Source organism: Canis aureus, chromosome 18 (assembly GCF_053574225.1).
Source record: "Canis aureus isolate CA01 chromosome 18, VMU_Caureus_v.1.0, whole genome shotgun sequence".
Lineage (NCBI taxonomy): Eukaryota > Metazoa > Chordata > Mammalia > Carnivora > Canidae > Canis > Canis aureus.
This window is the reverse complement of record NC_135628.1, coordinates 29,445,730-29,462,854: the sequence shown is the minus strand read 5'-3', so window position 1 is coordinate 29,462,854 and position 17,125 is coordinate 29,445,730. Positions and strand designations below refer to the sequence as shown.

General features: G+C 36.0%; 1 pseudogene; it reads left to right on the top strand.

The window, feature by feature from the left end:
• The first annotated feature begins 710 nt into the window (after positions 1-710).
• Positions 711-824, top strand: LOC144289257 (U6 spliceosomal RNA; annotated as a pseudogene).
• The last annotated feature ends 16,301 nt before the right edge of the window (positions 825-17,125 follow it).

The following is a 17,125-nucleotide window of genomic DNA, read 5'->3' as shown; positions in this document are numbered from 1 at the left end:
ACACAATGTATATAGTGGCAGGAAGAATTATGTCCCTCTCTCCTCAAAGATGCCTGCCTCCTAAGGCCTGGAACTTTTGATTCTGCTGCTTTACATGGCTTAAGGAACTTTATAGAGGTGGAATTAATTTGAAGGAAACCTGAACCAAGGAGAGAAATCTGGATTATCCAGATGGAAACAATCTAATCAGTTGTGTCTTTCTCTCAAAGCAGAGAAACTTTCCCAGCTCTGGTCAGAGATGTGTCCATGAAAGGAGAGTCAGAGAGTCCTAGGGTGAGGATCCTATCTGCTGTTCCAGACTTTGGAGACAAAAAGAAGTCAGAGCTGAGGAATGTGGAGACTATAGAACCTGGAAATGGAACAGAGTATTGGTGAGTTGAAATTGGTTCAATAATTTCGTAAATTTAATGTGTACAACAACTCATGGGCTACTTGTTTAAAATACATCTCACAGGCCTGACCTTAGCCATTCTGATTCATTATATCTAGTGTGGGATTCTTTATATCTAGTCCGAAAGTTAACTCCGTTTGGACAACGATTTATCAAGATGAATTCAAAAAGCCATTTTAGCTTGATTTTATTAAGAGTAAGTTGCCATATTTAACAAAGAATTTCACAGTCTTCTTTCCCATATTTATATTATAGAATCAAGCAAAAGTGACATATCCATAAAGGTATTAAATTTTACTGCAGTTAAGTTAGTCAGCTTGTGCTCCCTTTGGCAGCACATGTATTAAAATTGGAACAATACAGAGAAGATTAGCATGGTCCCTGCACAAGGAGGACACACAAATTCACGATATTAACTTGATAGCATCTTTCTAGAAAATTCACAAATTTTTAACTTCAGTTTTTGAAAACTTCACCATGGGTCCTGATTAGAAGGATCAGGAATGTCTTCTTCCAGGGCATTTATTATTCATGTTTATTATACATGTTTATTTATTTATATATGTGTGTTTTCCAGGCTTTTCTGTAAATTTCATTAAGGTGGGCAACATGGGTACCTTATTCACATCAACTAGCAAAAGGCCAGACCCCATTAATTAAGAAGCACTTTCTTTTCAGGTAAATGACAAATGCACAAGTGTAGTTAATGGTAGCAGAGGTGCAGGGCACGGATAGATTGAAGAAATATTGGAATTAAAATGAGCAGATTTACCAATCTGATAAAGGATTGCAGGAAAATGTTTTTCAGCTTCAAGCTTAAGTTGTTGGTTGGACATATCCCCATCAAGGAAGAAACACATTTGGTGGAAGATGAATTTAGTTTTGAAGAACATGTGTTTGAAATGTCTGTGGGAGCTAATAATCTAGTGAATAACTACAGATACATATGAATTGACAATGCTCAGGTGTGCCAAAGTGCCCCCCTCCATGTCTGTGTTCTCATTCTTAGAACTGATGAGTGTTATTTTATATGTCAAAGGGACTTTGCACAGATGATGGAAGTTAATCTTAAGAATGGTTGGGATGGGTATTCTGCGTTTTCTAGGTGGGCCCAATCTAATCACATGCGTTCTTCTTTTTTTTTTTAAAGATTTTATTTATTTACTCATGAGAGACCCAGAGAGAGAGGCAGAGACACAGGCAGAGGGAGAAGCAGGCTCCATGCAGGGAGCCCGAGTGGGACTCGATCCCGGGTCTCCAGGATTAGGCCCTGGGCTGAAGGCAGGTGCTAAACAGCTGAGCCACCCGGGCTGCCCCTCACATGCGTTCTTTAAAGCAAAGAGCTTTCTGCAGCTGCAGAGAGTCAGAGAGGGCAACATGAGAACGACTCAGCCTGTTGTTTCAGGTTATGATGGAGAAGGGCAGCCTTGAACCAGAAATGCTGATAGCCTCTAGAGGATAGAGAAGAAAACACATGTGTCCCAGAGCCTCTAGAAAGAACTCAGGCCTGCCAACATCTTGTTTGTAGCTCATTGAAACTGATTTTGGACTTCTGACCTCCAAAAATATAAGAGCATAAATCCATGTTGTTGTAAGCTGCCCCATCTCTGTTAATTTTTACAACAGCAATAGAAAATGAATAAAGCAACTATCTCATTTCCCCAAACAAAACAAATAAGTTTATGAAACTTGATAACGCAACCCTCTGAGGCCACATTCTCTGGAGCCAACCAAGGAGCAAATTCTCCCCCTCAGTTCCCTTCATTTTGAGAGACATTTGCTTAGTTGTTGACTTCTGATCTGGGTTTCCCCTGACATTCTTTTGATGCTTCTGAGGACACTGTGGGGTGGAGGGGAGGGCATGCTGTGGCCCACAACAGAAAATAGGAGGCTGACTCTCTGCCAGTCACAGGGTCAAAGCCAAACTTTGAGACAGAAAATTTTCACACTCTGGCTCAGTACTTATTCTCAATATCTCTCAGTTTGGATTTATTCCACCACTACTGAAACTCATCTGAAGATTTCCTGAGAAGCCTTGGGTGAGCTGTATTTGGGGACTGGAGTCTGGACCTGATGAATATCTGAGCATGGCTACATTTGGAAGCAACAACACAAATTGTGCATTTGTCTCTTCCATTATCTCTGTTCCTTCTTGTTTAATGGTATGGCAAAAGGCAGGAGAATCCCTTGATCACCTGGCTAGACTGTATTGGTCAGTTCTCTCCACTGTAAAATTCTTTTCTTTTTTTCCATACTCTAGTCTTTGGAAGAAACCTATAATATGCAACCCATACATAAAGAGTGGGGAGTTAGGTTCTACCTTCTTGAATATGGAATATCTGTGTAAATTATTTGGAATTATGTACAGATTGTTCTCTATTTTTTGAGTAAATGATTTATAGCAGTATGGACTCATGACTCATACTTTGGTTTATAATGCAACACTACTTTATTTTGTTGATAACTTGTTCTGCCTAAGCCACTGGGAGTTCTTTAAGTTTGTTCCTATGTCCTGTTGACCTACTCACATTACTGTGGTTTTGTTTTATTTTCCTTTTTTGTTTGTTTGTTTATTTTGTTTTCAGTGTTGCCTTACTTTCTGACAATTCAGGATGCTCCAGTTTCCTCTTGTAGTTTTTCTGACCCTAGAATCAGTCCCAGAATCAGTTGTCTTCCCCCCCCCCCCCAGAAGCTCTGGTTATTTGTATTGGTGAACGATAATATAAACCAAGATCTGAATGTCAGGTGGGCTCATTGCTACCAGGGAGCCATTGCTTTTAGGCCTCTTCAGGTGGCATAAGAAGGAAATATATATGTAAACACTAACTTGTGTACATATACATACCTATAAATTTTTATATGGGACAATATTTATTGATACTGAGCTGAAAATGAGTTCATGTGGAGGTCTCCAACATTCATCCATCACTACATGGATCATTCTAGTCTCTTCCCCTTGCTTATCTGTAATCTCCTACTCCAATTGTGAGAAAACTTGCTCCCACTATCCATTTCAGTTTAATTGTTTGATTTCAGTGTACATGTACAGTGACCTCAGAATCGTTAATACCTATCCCTGGAGAAACAACTAGATTTTTATTAATAATAATAAGGTTTTTATAAATACATAGTGCCATATATCCACTATTCCTTTTTTATATAGAGTGGTTTAATCTATATTAAAAACTTTTGTGCTATACCAATTTAACATCCCCCTAACCGCTAGCAATGTGTTCATTATCTTTACAGTTTTGCCTTTTCTAGAATGTCTTATAAATGAAATTATGGAGTTTGCAGCTTTTGCAAACTGCTTTTTTTCATTTATCAAAATGCATTTCAGATTCACGTTTCTGCATGGTTTGATAGTTCATTACTTTTTATTAGCAAAGACTATTGAATGGATGTACAACTTTTTTCCCCCATTCACCTATTAAAGGACATTTTGGTTGCTTCCTATTTTTGGCAATTAAGAATAAGGCTGCTATAATGATTAATGTGAAAGTGTTTGTGTGGCCATGAGTTTTCAACTAAGTTTTCAAGTCCTTGCCCATTTTTTATCGGATTTTTTTTTTCTATGGAGTTGTGGAAGTTCCTTATATATTTTGGAAGTTAATTCCTTATCAGATAGTTTTCAGATATTTTCACCCATTCTGTAGTTGACCTTTTCATGCCAGTGACTGTTTCCTTTGCTACTGGAAGTTTTTAAATTTGTACTAGCTCTTGTCTATTTTGTCTTCTGCACTATTAGCATTCGACTCACAAAAAAATCATTTATAAGACCAATGTCAAGAAGTTTTTCTCCTATGTGGTGTTGTAGGAGTTCTACAATTTCAGGTCTTATGTTGAAATCTTTAATCCATTTTGAGTTGACTTTTGTGTATGGCATAAGGTGGGGCCTAATTTCATTTCTTTCTTTTCTTTTCTCTTGGCATATGGATAACCAATTTTCCCAGTACTATTTGTTGAAGAGATTATCCTTTCCCCATTCTATGTCCTTGGCATCCTCGTCAAAGATGAGTTGATATACATGTGTGGGGTTATTTATGGGCTCTGGTTCTATCTCACTGGTCTGTAAGTCTGTTTTTATGCCCGTGACATAGTACTGTAGCTGTACTGTATACCTACTTTACTATATGTTTTAAAATTAAGAAGTGTGATGCCTCCAGCTTTGGTGTGTTTTTCAAAAGGGCTTTCACTATTTGTGGGCTTTTATGGTTTCCTACAAATTTTGGATTTGTTTTTTCTATTTCTATAAAACTGCCAATGGGATTTTGATGGGAATAGTATTAAATCTATAGATCCCTTTAGACAGTATGGACATTTTAACAATATTAAATCTTCCATTCTATGCGCACAGGATGTCTTCTTATTTTTGTCTTTTATTTCTGTCATCAATGTTTTGTAGATATTAGCTACAAGTCTTTCACCTTCTTGGTTAAGTTTAATACTAAGTATTATATTATTTTTGATGCTGTTGTAAATATAATTGTTTCCCTTTTTTTCCTTTCCACATGGTTTGTTGTTAGTTTATAGAAACACAACTGGTTTTTGTATGTTGCTGTCAGTTTTTTTTTTTTTAAGATTTTATTTATTTATTCATGAGAGACAGAGAGAGAGGCAGAGACACAGGCAAAGGGAGAAGCAGGCTCCATGCAGGGAGCCTGATATGGGACTCAAACCCGGGTCTCCAGGATTCACACCCTGGGCTGAAGGCAGCGCTAAACCATTGAGCCACCCACGGATCCCCCCCACCCTTTTTTTAATCCTGTAACCTCACTGAATTTGTTGATGAGCTCTAACAGATTTTGGTGGAGACTTATAGTATTCTACTTATAAGATCATCTAATCTGCCAATAGATAATTTTACCTGATTATTTCTTATTTGGGTACTTTTTATTTCTTTTGTAATTGCTCGGACTGTAAGTACTATGTTGGCTAGAAGTGGTAAGAATGGACACATTGTCTTGTCCTTGATGTTTGAGGAAAAGATTTCAACGTTGCACCATTGATTATGATGTTAGCTGTGGCTTGTTATATGTGGCCCTTATTATGTTGAGTTCTTTGTATTTCTTGTTGATTGAGTGTTCTTATTATAAAAGAGTGCTGAACTTGTCAAATGTTTTTTCTACATCTATTGTTCTGATCATGTTATTTTTATCCTTCATTCTGTTAATGTGCTGTTATCACCTTGATTTGCATATACTGAAGTATCTTTGCATTCTAGGGATAAATCCAGCTTGCTCATGGGTGTATAATCCTTTTAATGTGGTCTTGAATTTGCTTTGCTAGTATTTTGATGAGAATTTTTGCATCTATTTTCATCAGACATATTGGCCTGCAATTTCTTTTTTCTTGTTTGGCTTTGGTATCAGGGTGATACTGACCTCATAAAATGGATTTGGGAAAAAAATGGATTTGGGATTTTTTCTCTTAATGTTTTGGAAACAGTTTGACAAAGATTTGTGTTAATCAACAGGATGAACAGGCAATGTATGGAATGAGAGAAAATACTTACAAACCATATATCTGATAAAGCATTAGTTTCCAAAGTATGTAAGGGATTCTTAAAGCTTAATAGTGAAAAAAAAATAAATCTTATTTTTAAAAAAATGGGCAAAGGACTTACTTGAAAACTTCCATACACAGAAACACTTACATGGGGATCATTATGGCAGCTTTATTAATAATGGCCCCAAATAGGAAGCAACCAAGATGTTTTCCAATAAGTGAATGGTTAATAGGTATATGAAAAGATATTCAACATCATTAACTATCAGGTACATTCAAATCAAAACCATAATGAGATATCCGTTCATGTCTGTTGGGATTATTATCTAAATAAATGTTAAGGCTGTGGAGGAATTGCAATTCTTGTGCACTGTTGGTGGGCACATAAAATGGTATGGCAGCTATAGAAAAAATACACAGATGCCTTAAAACATTAAAAGTACAAATACCATATGATTCAGCAGTCTCACGTCTGAGTATTTGCTCAATTAAATTATTAAATTGAAATCAGAATCTCAAAGAGACATTCCTATGTTTACTCCTATGTTCATTGCAGAAGGAATAACAGTAGCCAAATAGGGAAATAACCAGTATCCATTGACAGATGAGTGGTAAAGTATGGTATATAAATAAAATGAAGTATTCTTCAGCCTTAAAAATAAGGAAATCCTACCATCTGTGATAACATGGATGAACCTGGAGAACATTATGCTGGATGAAGTAAGCCAGTCACACAGAAGGACAAATGCTCTGTGCTTAAGCTGATTTGAGGTACCCAGGGTAGTCAAAATCACAGAAATAGATAATACAATAGTGTTTGCCAGGGGTTGGGGGTGGAGGAAATGGTAAGTTGTTATGCAAGAGTATAAAGTTTTAGTTATGCTAGATGAATAAATTTTAGGGATCTGTTGTATAACATAGTGCCTGTAGTTACCAATACAATATTATGTGCTTCACAGTTTGGTGAGAGGGTAAATATACATTAAATGTTATCACACACACATGAAAAAACCCACAAATAGAAGAAAACTCTGGGAGGTGTTGAATAAGTCTCTAACCTCAATTGTGGTGATGGGGGTGTTTGCCTATGTCCAGACTCCTCAGATTAAACATATTTGATATGTGCAGTTCTTTTTTTTATCAATTATACTTTCAATAAAACTGTTTAAAAAAGAAAAATAAGAGCAGTGCATGGATACAACCTATGGAAAAAAAGTAAGTTAGGTAAATACCAAAAGAGCATGATTCTACATAAATGGATTGATGATTCTACATAAATGGATTTTATACTGAAACAATATTGAAATTTGTAAGAATCCACCAAATTATCTTTCAGATTATTTGGCCATTTTATATTCTCACTAACAGTGACAAAACGTTCCTGTTGCTCTGCCTCCTTGCTAGCAATTGGTATCATCGGTATATCTTGATTTTACTTGAGTGAGACCTATACTGGACTTCCCATCTAAAGAACTGATCTATAGAACCATAAGACAATAAATGTATGCTATTTTAAAACAGTACATTCCTGCAAATTTGTTAGAGAAGCAGTAGAAAACTAACATGTCTATGCAGTGTTTATGTTAGGAGGAATACATATATTTTTGGATGAGTCTATCCCCTAGTTCACATCTGAATGGTAAAGAAAGTATGGTATATAAATATAATGGAGTATTCTTCAGCCTTTAAAAATAAGGAAATCCTACCATCTGTGACAGCATGGCTGACTACCAGAATATGCATGACTTGGAAACCTTCATGAGTTGGAGAGAAATTATTATAATTCTTCTCTCCAATTAAAAAAAAGAAAAGGAAAAACACCTTTACCAATGGCAATGTGGGACATTATTCTCCAAAGTCCCTAGTTCTCTACTCTTCATGTAAAACAAATGTTAATAAATAGGATTTTAAAAGTACACTTTGAAGCTTAATTTTATCTGAAAGTATGTTTCTTGTTTTTATATGTCTCTCTACTTTTTCTTTTAATAAAACTTTGCTTGAAGCTTTCAGTTCTTCAAACTGAATCTCATGATTAATATTTTAGGTTTACTTGAATGGTAGGAAAAATGCAGAGTATTTAAGACTTGAAAGTACAGTTTTTGAGATAGTCTTATGACTAATATTTCAGTGTATGGTACAGAACAAAAATTTTCATTTATAGACATTTACACTGGTCTGTTCTTCCAGGTAACTTACATTTCAGGCCTTTTCAGTTCTCTCCGAATACATGTGTTCTTCCTTTATCATCCGTAATTTCTTCCACATAAGGTTTTCTTCCACATAAGGCCACCTTTTCATTCTGTCACCTCTATTTCTTACATCCCAAAAAGCCACTCACAAAGTGCTTATACAACATTTATACAAAAGGATATTTTGGGGGCATCTGGGTGGCTCAGTCAGTTAAATGTGTGCCTTCAGCTTAGGTCATGAACTCCAGGTCCTGGAATTGAGCCCCATATTGGGTTCCCTCCTCAGTAGAGAGTCTGCTTCTCCCCTTTTCTCTTTCTCAAAATAAATAAAATGTTTTAAAAAATGTTTTAAGATATTTTTAATTCTAATTCATTAGAAAAAAAACTAGTTACATACTTTAAAAAAAATGTAGGTTTTCAACCTGTATTAAGAAACATGCTATCAACAAAGTGTCTAAAGATTTATCAGCTCAATTTTTTTTCTTTTTAACACTCTTATTCTTATCCTCCCTCCTTTCACATATCTGTTTTTAGCAAGATTCATAGTATCACATATATAAGAATAAAGGTAGAAATCAGTACTAGAGTCTACCTACCAATATTTAAATTTATCAGAAAATAATAGGTATGCAAACATCCCCAAATGGTAACTAATGATGAGGTGATGGGAGTAAAAATAATAATAATAAATTTCTAAGCAAAACTTACACTCAAGATAGATCCACCTGAAATGTAGAACAGTTGATACATGTTTAGTCCTTAATTTCAGTGGAACATAGATGACTTTCTGCTAAGGTCAAGGACTAATAGAGCATGAGTTATTTCATATTTGAGGTGAACAAATGCTGAGTATCAACCGCACTAAGACAATTTTTTACCTTGAAGATTTTACAATCGAGAGGGAGAAATATAGATACAGATGTAACTAATAATTTACATTATTTTAATATCTTAATATAAGGTAAGTGATCACCATATAAACCTAAATGTAGAGATTTGAGGAGTTCAAAAGAAGACTGTGCCTAACTAGGAAAGACAGATTAAGCTTTAAGGAGGAGGGAGCATTTGGCATACTTGAAGGACTGATAAGAATTTAACAATTGGGAGCAGAATGGGCAATGCTAGAGGTGGAAAAGGATGGTAAATATTTAAGAAACATGAAATAATCCTCCATATATTTTGGGGAGGTTAAGAGTGAATAATAAGTTAGAAATTGAACAAGGTTTACTTACATTTTTGGAAATCCCTAAAAGTCCAGCAGAATTATATTTAATTCACTAGACAATAAGACACCATTGAAGGTTTTCAAGACCATTATTTTAGCAACGATACTTAAGGTAAATTAGATGAAATAATAAAAAAGCAAATGGGAATCAAGGAGTCATCACAATTGTTCTCTAGGTCTGGATTTCAAACATCAGTGTGCATGAGAATAGTCTGTAGAGTGAACTAAAAAGCAGGTGACTGGGCTCATGTCCTGTGAGTATGATTGAGTGTGTAAGTGGTGGGGCTCGGGAACCTTCACAAGTTCCCCCAGGTGGTTCTATGCATATTAAAGTCAGAGTATTTCTATGTCAGATGAGAACCTGACTTGGAGTGTGGCAGAAGAAATGGCTCATAGGGTACAGATGAGACAGATGTGACACCCTGACTGCAAACCCTGAATTTTTATAAATGACTCCGTTTCAGATGGAGGCTCACTTAACCAAAGCATCAAAAGCAATGAATCTTTCTTAAATTCTATAGCGCTAATTCTCAGAATTGCTTTCTGACGGTGACTGTAAAACTGAGCACTGTCTTATCACACTTGATTTCTGATTGGCTCTGGCAGGTTGAGACTAAATAGACTAATAGAGCAGTGTCATCACTACTTCTCCACTTTGTTCAAAGCAAGGTGGGGCAGCTGAGAGAGATTATGGAACACAGGGAGAGGAGATTGAGCTCTTCCAGGCCAGACATAAAAACTCCTACATCTGTCAAGGAAGGGTCAGTGTGAGTGAGATGAATGAGTGAATAAAGGGGAACCTGGGTGGCTTCAAACAGCATCAAGAAAAAGAAGAGTGATAATGTCCTCATAATGATTTTTAAGAATGTTAAAGAATTGTTTCAGGTAGTCTCTATGACTTTCTACTGCCACTAGGGACAGGTGAGCCAAAAGCTAAAACCAATTAGTCTTTCTGTGGAGTCTTTCCCTCTTATTCCCAGAAACAGTTGCGCTAGAGTTTTCTACACAGTAACAGTCAACAGCAGAGAGGTATTTCAGATGAGGACACTCCTGATGGAAGATCTATTTGAGTGTCTGGAGCAGTACACATTTCTGGTACCAGATTCTCCTCCTTATCTTTAGAAAATTGAGTGAAGAATAACATAAAGCACAGAAGAGAGCCTCAAAGAAAAGATTGGTCCTACACAGCAAACTTGATTTGCTCTATAGAAATGGAATTGTGAATAAACTGTGTGAACAGTATTTATAAATAATCCTCTCCTTTTTTTTGAAGATTTTATTTTTATTTATTCATGAGAGACACAGAGAGAGGCAGAGACATAGGCAGAGGGAGAAGCAGGCTCCTCACAGGAAGCCCAATATGAGATTTGAACCCCCAGACCTGGGATCACACCCTGAGCTGAAGGCAGACACTCAACTGCTGAGCCACCCAGGCGTCCCTACTCCTCTACTTAATAGAAAAAATTCTTGAGCGATGGTAACACTGTCTGCCAGAACAGGGTGTTAAATTCTGGAAAACAACTATTTTCTAGACCATTTAATAGAGCATAATTATTTAAAATTACCATAATTAAAAACAAAATCAAAACTATTATAATTAATCATGGAACGTTTTTGTAGCAGTGAGCATTTCTTCAGTTTAATAGCTACTGAAATAATCCTTTTTAGAGAAAGGACAAAAGACCAGTAATAAAGAATATTATTTTAAACTGATATCCATATAATCATTAACATGATTATAGTATTATTTTAATATGTTTGGTCCTTGAGCTCTCTTAAGCTTTGTCACTTGGGAGATAAATTTTTTTTTTTGAAATAAATTTATCCCATATGAGTTTAACTAGGTGATGCTTCAGTTTCAAAAATATCATGTATGGTACAGTGTTTCAAGTTGAAAAAAATAGAAATTCAGTAGGTGCTTGATTTATTGGCAAAGTCCTATGATTACTTTTATTTTTACTACAGAATATTAACATGACTCAGGTGACTTGAAGTAGGTCCTGTTTATTTCTTTTGACTTTTCCTAGATTTATAAAAATGACAGTAATCTGCTAGAGAAGAGATTTGCCTTCTCTTATAGAACAGAGGTTCTTCCAGCCACTAGGTATCATGGCATATATTTCATCCCACATGATAAACAGCTGTTTCATGGAAACAGGTCACTGGCAGAGACAAAGAAGCTATTCTCTGTGGGCCCCTGAGTCATTCTCATGTCATAGAAAGTATAACTACTGACTTCAGTCATAACCATATGGCTTTTTAGAAATCTTCCTATCTAACTACAATATACAGAAATGTGTAATTGTTCATAAACTTAGACCTAAATTTCACATTGACATCATTATCAAATTTTCCTTCTGTAATAATGAAATAGCAGATAAGGAACTACATACATAGAGCCTTCCTTATGAAATTAGGCAGCTTTTTAAAATTAATAATTAAAAGATTTTATTTTTTCATTCATGAGAGAGACACAGAGAGGCAGAGACATAGGCAGAGGGAGAAGCAGGCTCCCTTGGGGAGACCAATGCAGGACTTTATCCCAGGATCCCACCACTGTGACCTGAGCCAAAGGCGATGCTCAACCACTGAGCCACCCAGATGCCCGAATTAGGCAGCTTTTAGAATTAGTCATCATATATCATTTTAATAGCATTCAATGGCCATCATTAATTCCATTGAAGAGTAATTTTAAATGGAAAAGTATTTTAGATTGAGCTATTGTTTCCTTCTAGATACAATATTGATAATACATTCTTCGACTAGATCTTTAATTAAAATGTGCAAGAGTCTCCCTTGAAAATCAATAATTGCCAATGATGTGTTTGTGAGATAACTGCATTTACTATATGTTTATTATCCAAGTATACAGTAAACCATTGTGTGTGTGCAATTAATATTTAACAATAAGAACAGAATCTAAATGTATTTCTTTATTGGATTTGTTTAGAAATGTATTCAGAATTTACTGAAATTTTGAAGATAGGCAAAATGAATATAAAAATAAAATTGAGGGGCACCTGGGTGCCTTAATAAGTTAACTGACTCTTTATTTCAGCTCAGGTCATGATTTAATGGGTCATAGGATTGAGCCCCATATAGGGCTCCATGATCAGCAGGGAGTCTGTTTGAGATTCTCTCTCCTTCTGCCCCTCCCCCCACACATGCTCTTTCTTCTCTCAAAAAAAAAAAAAACCCTAAAAATCAGAAATAAAACCAACAACAAAAATGAAAACCATAAAATTAAGTAGTGTCTAATTCTAGGCCCCAGTCCTGTTAACTAAAGCTAAGAAGACAGCACTCCTAATCAGGAAATGATATGTTGGTCTGGTAGGGGGATACAAGGATAACATTTAAACAAAAAATTTAAAACCCAGGCATCCTGGGTGGCTCAGTGGTTTAGTGCCACCTTCAGCCCAGGGCCTGATCCTGGAGACCCAGGATTGAGTCCCACGTCAGGCTCCCTGCATGGATCCTGCTCCTCCCTCTGCCTATGTCTCTGCCTCTCTCTGTGTGTCTCTCATGAATAAATAAAATCTTAAGAAAAAAAAATTCTATTAATCAAATTTGGAATAAGGTAAAAGAAATGGACCTAGAAGAATAACATGATGTATAGATGGCCATAGAGCATTAGCAACTCTCTAGACACAGTGTGACATTAAAATCTGTTACTGAGAGTTTAGAAGGCTGAAAAAGTAGTGATCTCAGAGACAGTGTAATCCTACTTTGAAGACATTTGTAGTGATTACAGTATTATAGGACAAGAAAAATTACCCAAAAGAATATACATCATACAGACACATGATCATACATATCTCCAAGAACATATCTTTTCTTAAAAGATTTTATTTATTTTTTAGAGAGAGAGCAAGTGAGTACACAAGCAAGGTGAGGCAGGGAGAGGGAGAGGGAAAAGCAGGCTCCCCAAAGAGCAGGGAGACCAATGCGGGATCCCAGGACCCTGAGATCACAACCTGAGCAGAAGGCAGATGCTTAACTGGCTGAGTCACCCAGACACCCAAGAACATTTATGATGAATAGAATTATTGTGTTTTTTTTTATTGAATAATTTAAAATTGATTTTTTTTTTTTTTTTTTAGAGAGAGTGCATGAGTGGACAAGTCAGTCAGGAAGGGCAGAGGGAAAAAATTTTTAAAAAATAAAATAAATAAAAAAGGTAGGGCAGAGGGAAAGGCAGAGAGATAATCTTAAGCAGGCACCATGCTCAGTGCAGAGCCCAATGTGGGACTCAATCTCACAACACTGAGATCATGACCTGAGCTGAAATCAAGGGTTGGACACTCAACTGACTGAGCCACCCAGACTCCCCTCCTTCATTTTTATTCATCAAACATTATCTTAGATCTATCATGAGACAGGCACTCCTCTAAAGTATTTAAATAGACAAAATATCCCCCAAACTCTGCCCTACAGAACTTATATTCTGAGAGAAAACACAGAAAATAAATAGTACACAAAATAAGTAAATTCTGTATGTTAAAGGCAGAAAGTGCTGTGGAAAAACAGATAAAGGAGATCAAGGCCTGAAGCAGGAATAGTGTTTTGAGAAACAGCAAGGAGGCTAAAGTGGCTGGAGTGGAGTAAGTGATGGGACAGTGATAAGGTCAAGTGGTAGAGAGAAAAAGCTAGCGCTCTTAGGACTTTGTGGGCCATTACTGGCCTTTTGGCTGTTACTTTAAGGAATACCAGGAGCCACCATAGACTTCAGAGAAGACAAAGTCCATAGAGTGACTTCCATTTCATCATTATTACTCTGGCTGTGGGCTGAAAATAGACAAAAAGATTACAAAGGCCATAGATAAAAGCTGAAAGACCACTGGTTCAGGCAAAAGCATTAGTGGAGGTGCTAGAGAAGAAACTCATTTCTGAATACAACTTGAATATAGAGCCTAAAGGATGTTCTGATTGAAAGTAGGGTGTAAAAGAAACCAAGAAGTGAAGAAGTTTAACTCCAGAGCTTTGGATTTGTAACTGGAAAGATTAAGTTGCCATCAACTGGGGTTTGGAGCAGATATTAGAAAAAAGAACAGAGTTTGGTTTTAAATCTTTTCAGTTTGGTAGGTTGTGTGAACATCTAAGTGGAGATAAAGGAGAGAATTAGGTAGATGCATCTAGAAGTTTTTTTGTTTGTTTTGTCAATGGCCTTTTGTAAAGGGCCAGGTAGTCAATATTTTATTAGACTTTGTGGGCCAAATGTTCTCTATCACAACTACTCTGCCATTGAGCAGCTACAGACAATATACAAAAGAAGGGGAGTGGTTGTTTCAATGAAATCTTATTTGCAAAACTAGCCAAATTTGGCCTAAGGGCCATAGTTTGCCAACTCACATATAGAGTTTGAGAGAGAGGTCTGAATGAGAGAAATATGTTTGGGAATTATCCATATATAAATATTTCCAAGATCATGCTAATTTGATGTAATAACATTCATTCTGCTCTATAAAAGCTTTAGGACAAAAGAATGATGTGTTGCTAATGATAAAGAAGGAGGTAGTTGAGTCAACAGGATGTTGAACAATCAGAGATAAGATAGTCTTTCTTAATGACTTAGCAAAGAGAAAAGTACTACTAAAAACATTCTTGTAGGTACAGGCAAAATCATCAAATCTTGGTAACTGATATGAAAACAGTGACACAGAAACAGTATTTGGAAAACTAAGAGAAGGCTAATAGGTTTCCTTCTGGTTTAGGTTTTGAGTTGTAACAATGTATGTGCTGGGATAGGGACTGTTTCTACAGATTAAGTCATTTTAGAAGAGAAGAGCAGTGTATTCCAACTGTTTTAGTATTACCATCATTTCCACTATGAAGTTTTTTTAGAATTTTTTTCTTCCTCATTTCAGCCCCCTATGAAAGTTAATACCTAAGACATACTATACATCTTTATCTCTAGATACACAGTCCATGTATTATTTGGAGAGCCTCAAGCCATTTTAGTGTCTAAGATTTTATGCACCCTCCCCAAGAACCAACGCTCTCCTCAACTCACTGGGAATGCTATTGCCCCTTTGAGAATGGCTGCTTTAAAGGATGGGCTCCTCATTCCAAATTTACATGCTTCTAAGCTTTTTCTGAAATGCCTTGGTTGGTGGAAGTAGATTGTAGAAAGATATTGGAAGGCAGTATTGAGGGAACATAGCTAAGGAAACAAAAGATTATTTTCCCTTGTTTTTGTTATACTTGTTTCTCCCCTTGTCATTGCTCTGCTGAAATCTAATTTGACTGTGAAGCCTAGAAATGTGTTAAAAAATAAATAAAAAGAGAAAACACTTTGAATTTAGTATCTCATTTTTAGAGAAATATAAATGGGGAAAAAAGCATAGCAGATACAAAAGGAAAATTTTAGCAGAATTATTTTAATATAATTGATATACTTAATATCACATCTAAAGATCAAGTTAAATGTTACTTCCACTTTATAAAACTTAGTCATTTACCAAGATCTGTTAGTAGCAAAGTCTGAGGTATAAAATTGGTCTCATTCCAGTTCCATGACATAGTTTGATGGTCTTAATATCTCAGTTTCCAGGTTTGGAACCAAGTGTAAATTACGATTTTGACACAGAAAACCCACTACAAGAAACTGCTATGAAAACGGTGTTTTAGTATAATTATAAATTGTAAATTCAGTATAATTATAAATTATAATTTTCAAGCATTCTGTCTATAGAAAAAAGAGTCGTTCTGAAAGTAATTTTAAGGGAACTTCACAGCTTCTCAACGGGGGCCCTCCTCCAACCTTTCCACGTTGGCTTTGGGGAAGACACAGAGACAAACAAGGCAGGACTATTTCCCAGGGCTGAAGGTGGTAAACAGAACTCTTAAGATGTGCGCAAACCCTGTGAGTGAATTCTGGGGAAGAGAAATGAGTAACACTCAGATTTTGTTTCTATGCAAATAAATCGTTGCCATCACTACGGAAAATTCTGATTAATTCTATACCCCATTTACATCCTATGGCCAGCTCCAATTTTTATGTGTGCTCTGTAATATTTAGTGTTACATGATCAAACTGGTATATATAAGAAAGTTAGTTTTAATGAAAAAAAAAGTAATTGGGCCTCTGATTTTTATTCCACCAACTCCTTCAACACTCAAATTATCCTTAAAGTGTACATGTACAAAGATAAAGCTACATGTCCTGTTTTGTTTTGTTTTGTTTTTTTTACCCAGAGATGGTTATTGCAAAATGGTAACAGCAACATGTTAATGGGGCATAAGGAAACTGGAAGAAATTCATAATGGTAATGAAGAGGGAGATATCTCCCATTACCCATGAGCCACACTTCTTGTATAGCAACTTCCTTATAACTCTTATATAATACTGCTGTACATCCAAATGATATTTATTGTTTTTTGAAAATGTGAACAACTGATAACAATTGCGAATTATAGTTTTGAACCAAGCCTCAGGATTCCAAGGTCAATGCTAAGAAAATTTCAAAATTCCCAGGATAGAAAGAGGTTTAGAGCAACATTTCCATAATAAATTTTCAATTTACCAGTTAATTCACCCTAGCATCCATTCAATCCCCATTCATCCATCCATCCCTATAAAGGACATTTTCCCATTGCCTACAAGAGAAAATCTAAGCTACTCCTTGGCAAGAAAGAAAAAATACTTTCCAACCTGAAAGCTCTTTAGCCTTAAAAACTAAAGGCTAACTAAAGGCTAATGGGAAACCCCATTAGATCAATAGCTGTACCCAGTGCCATCTTGTCTGCACATATGGGGTACCCTGGTAAGAAAGCTGCTGGGAATCAATGCTCTTGTTTTGTCCAGATGTCTCA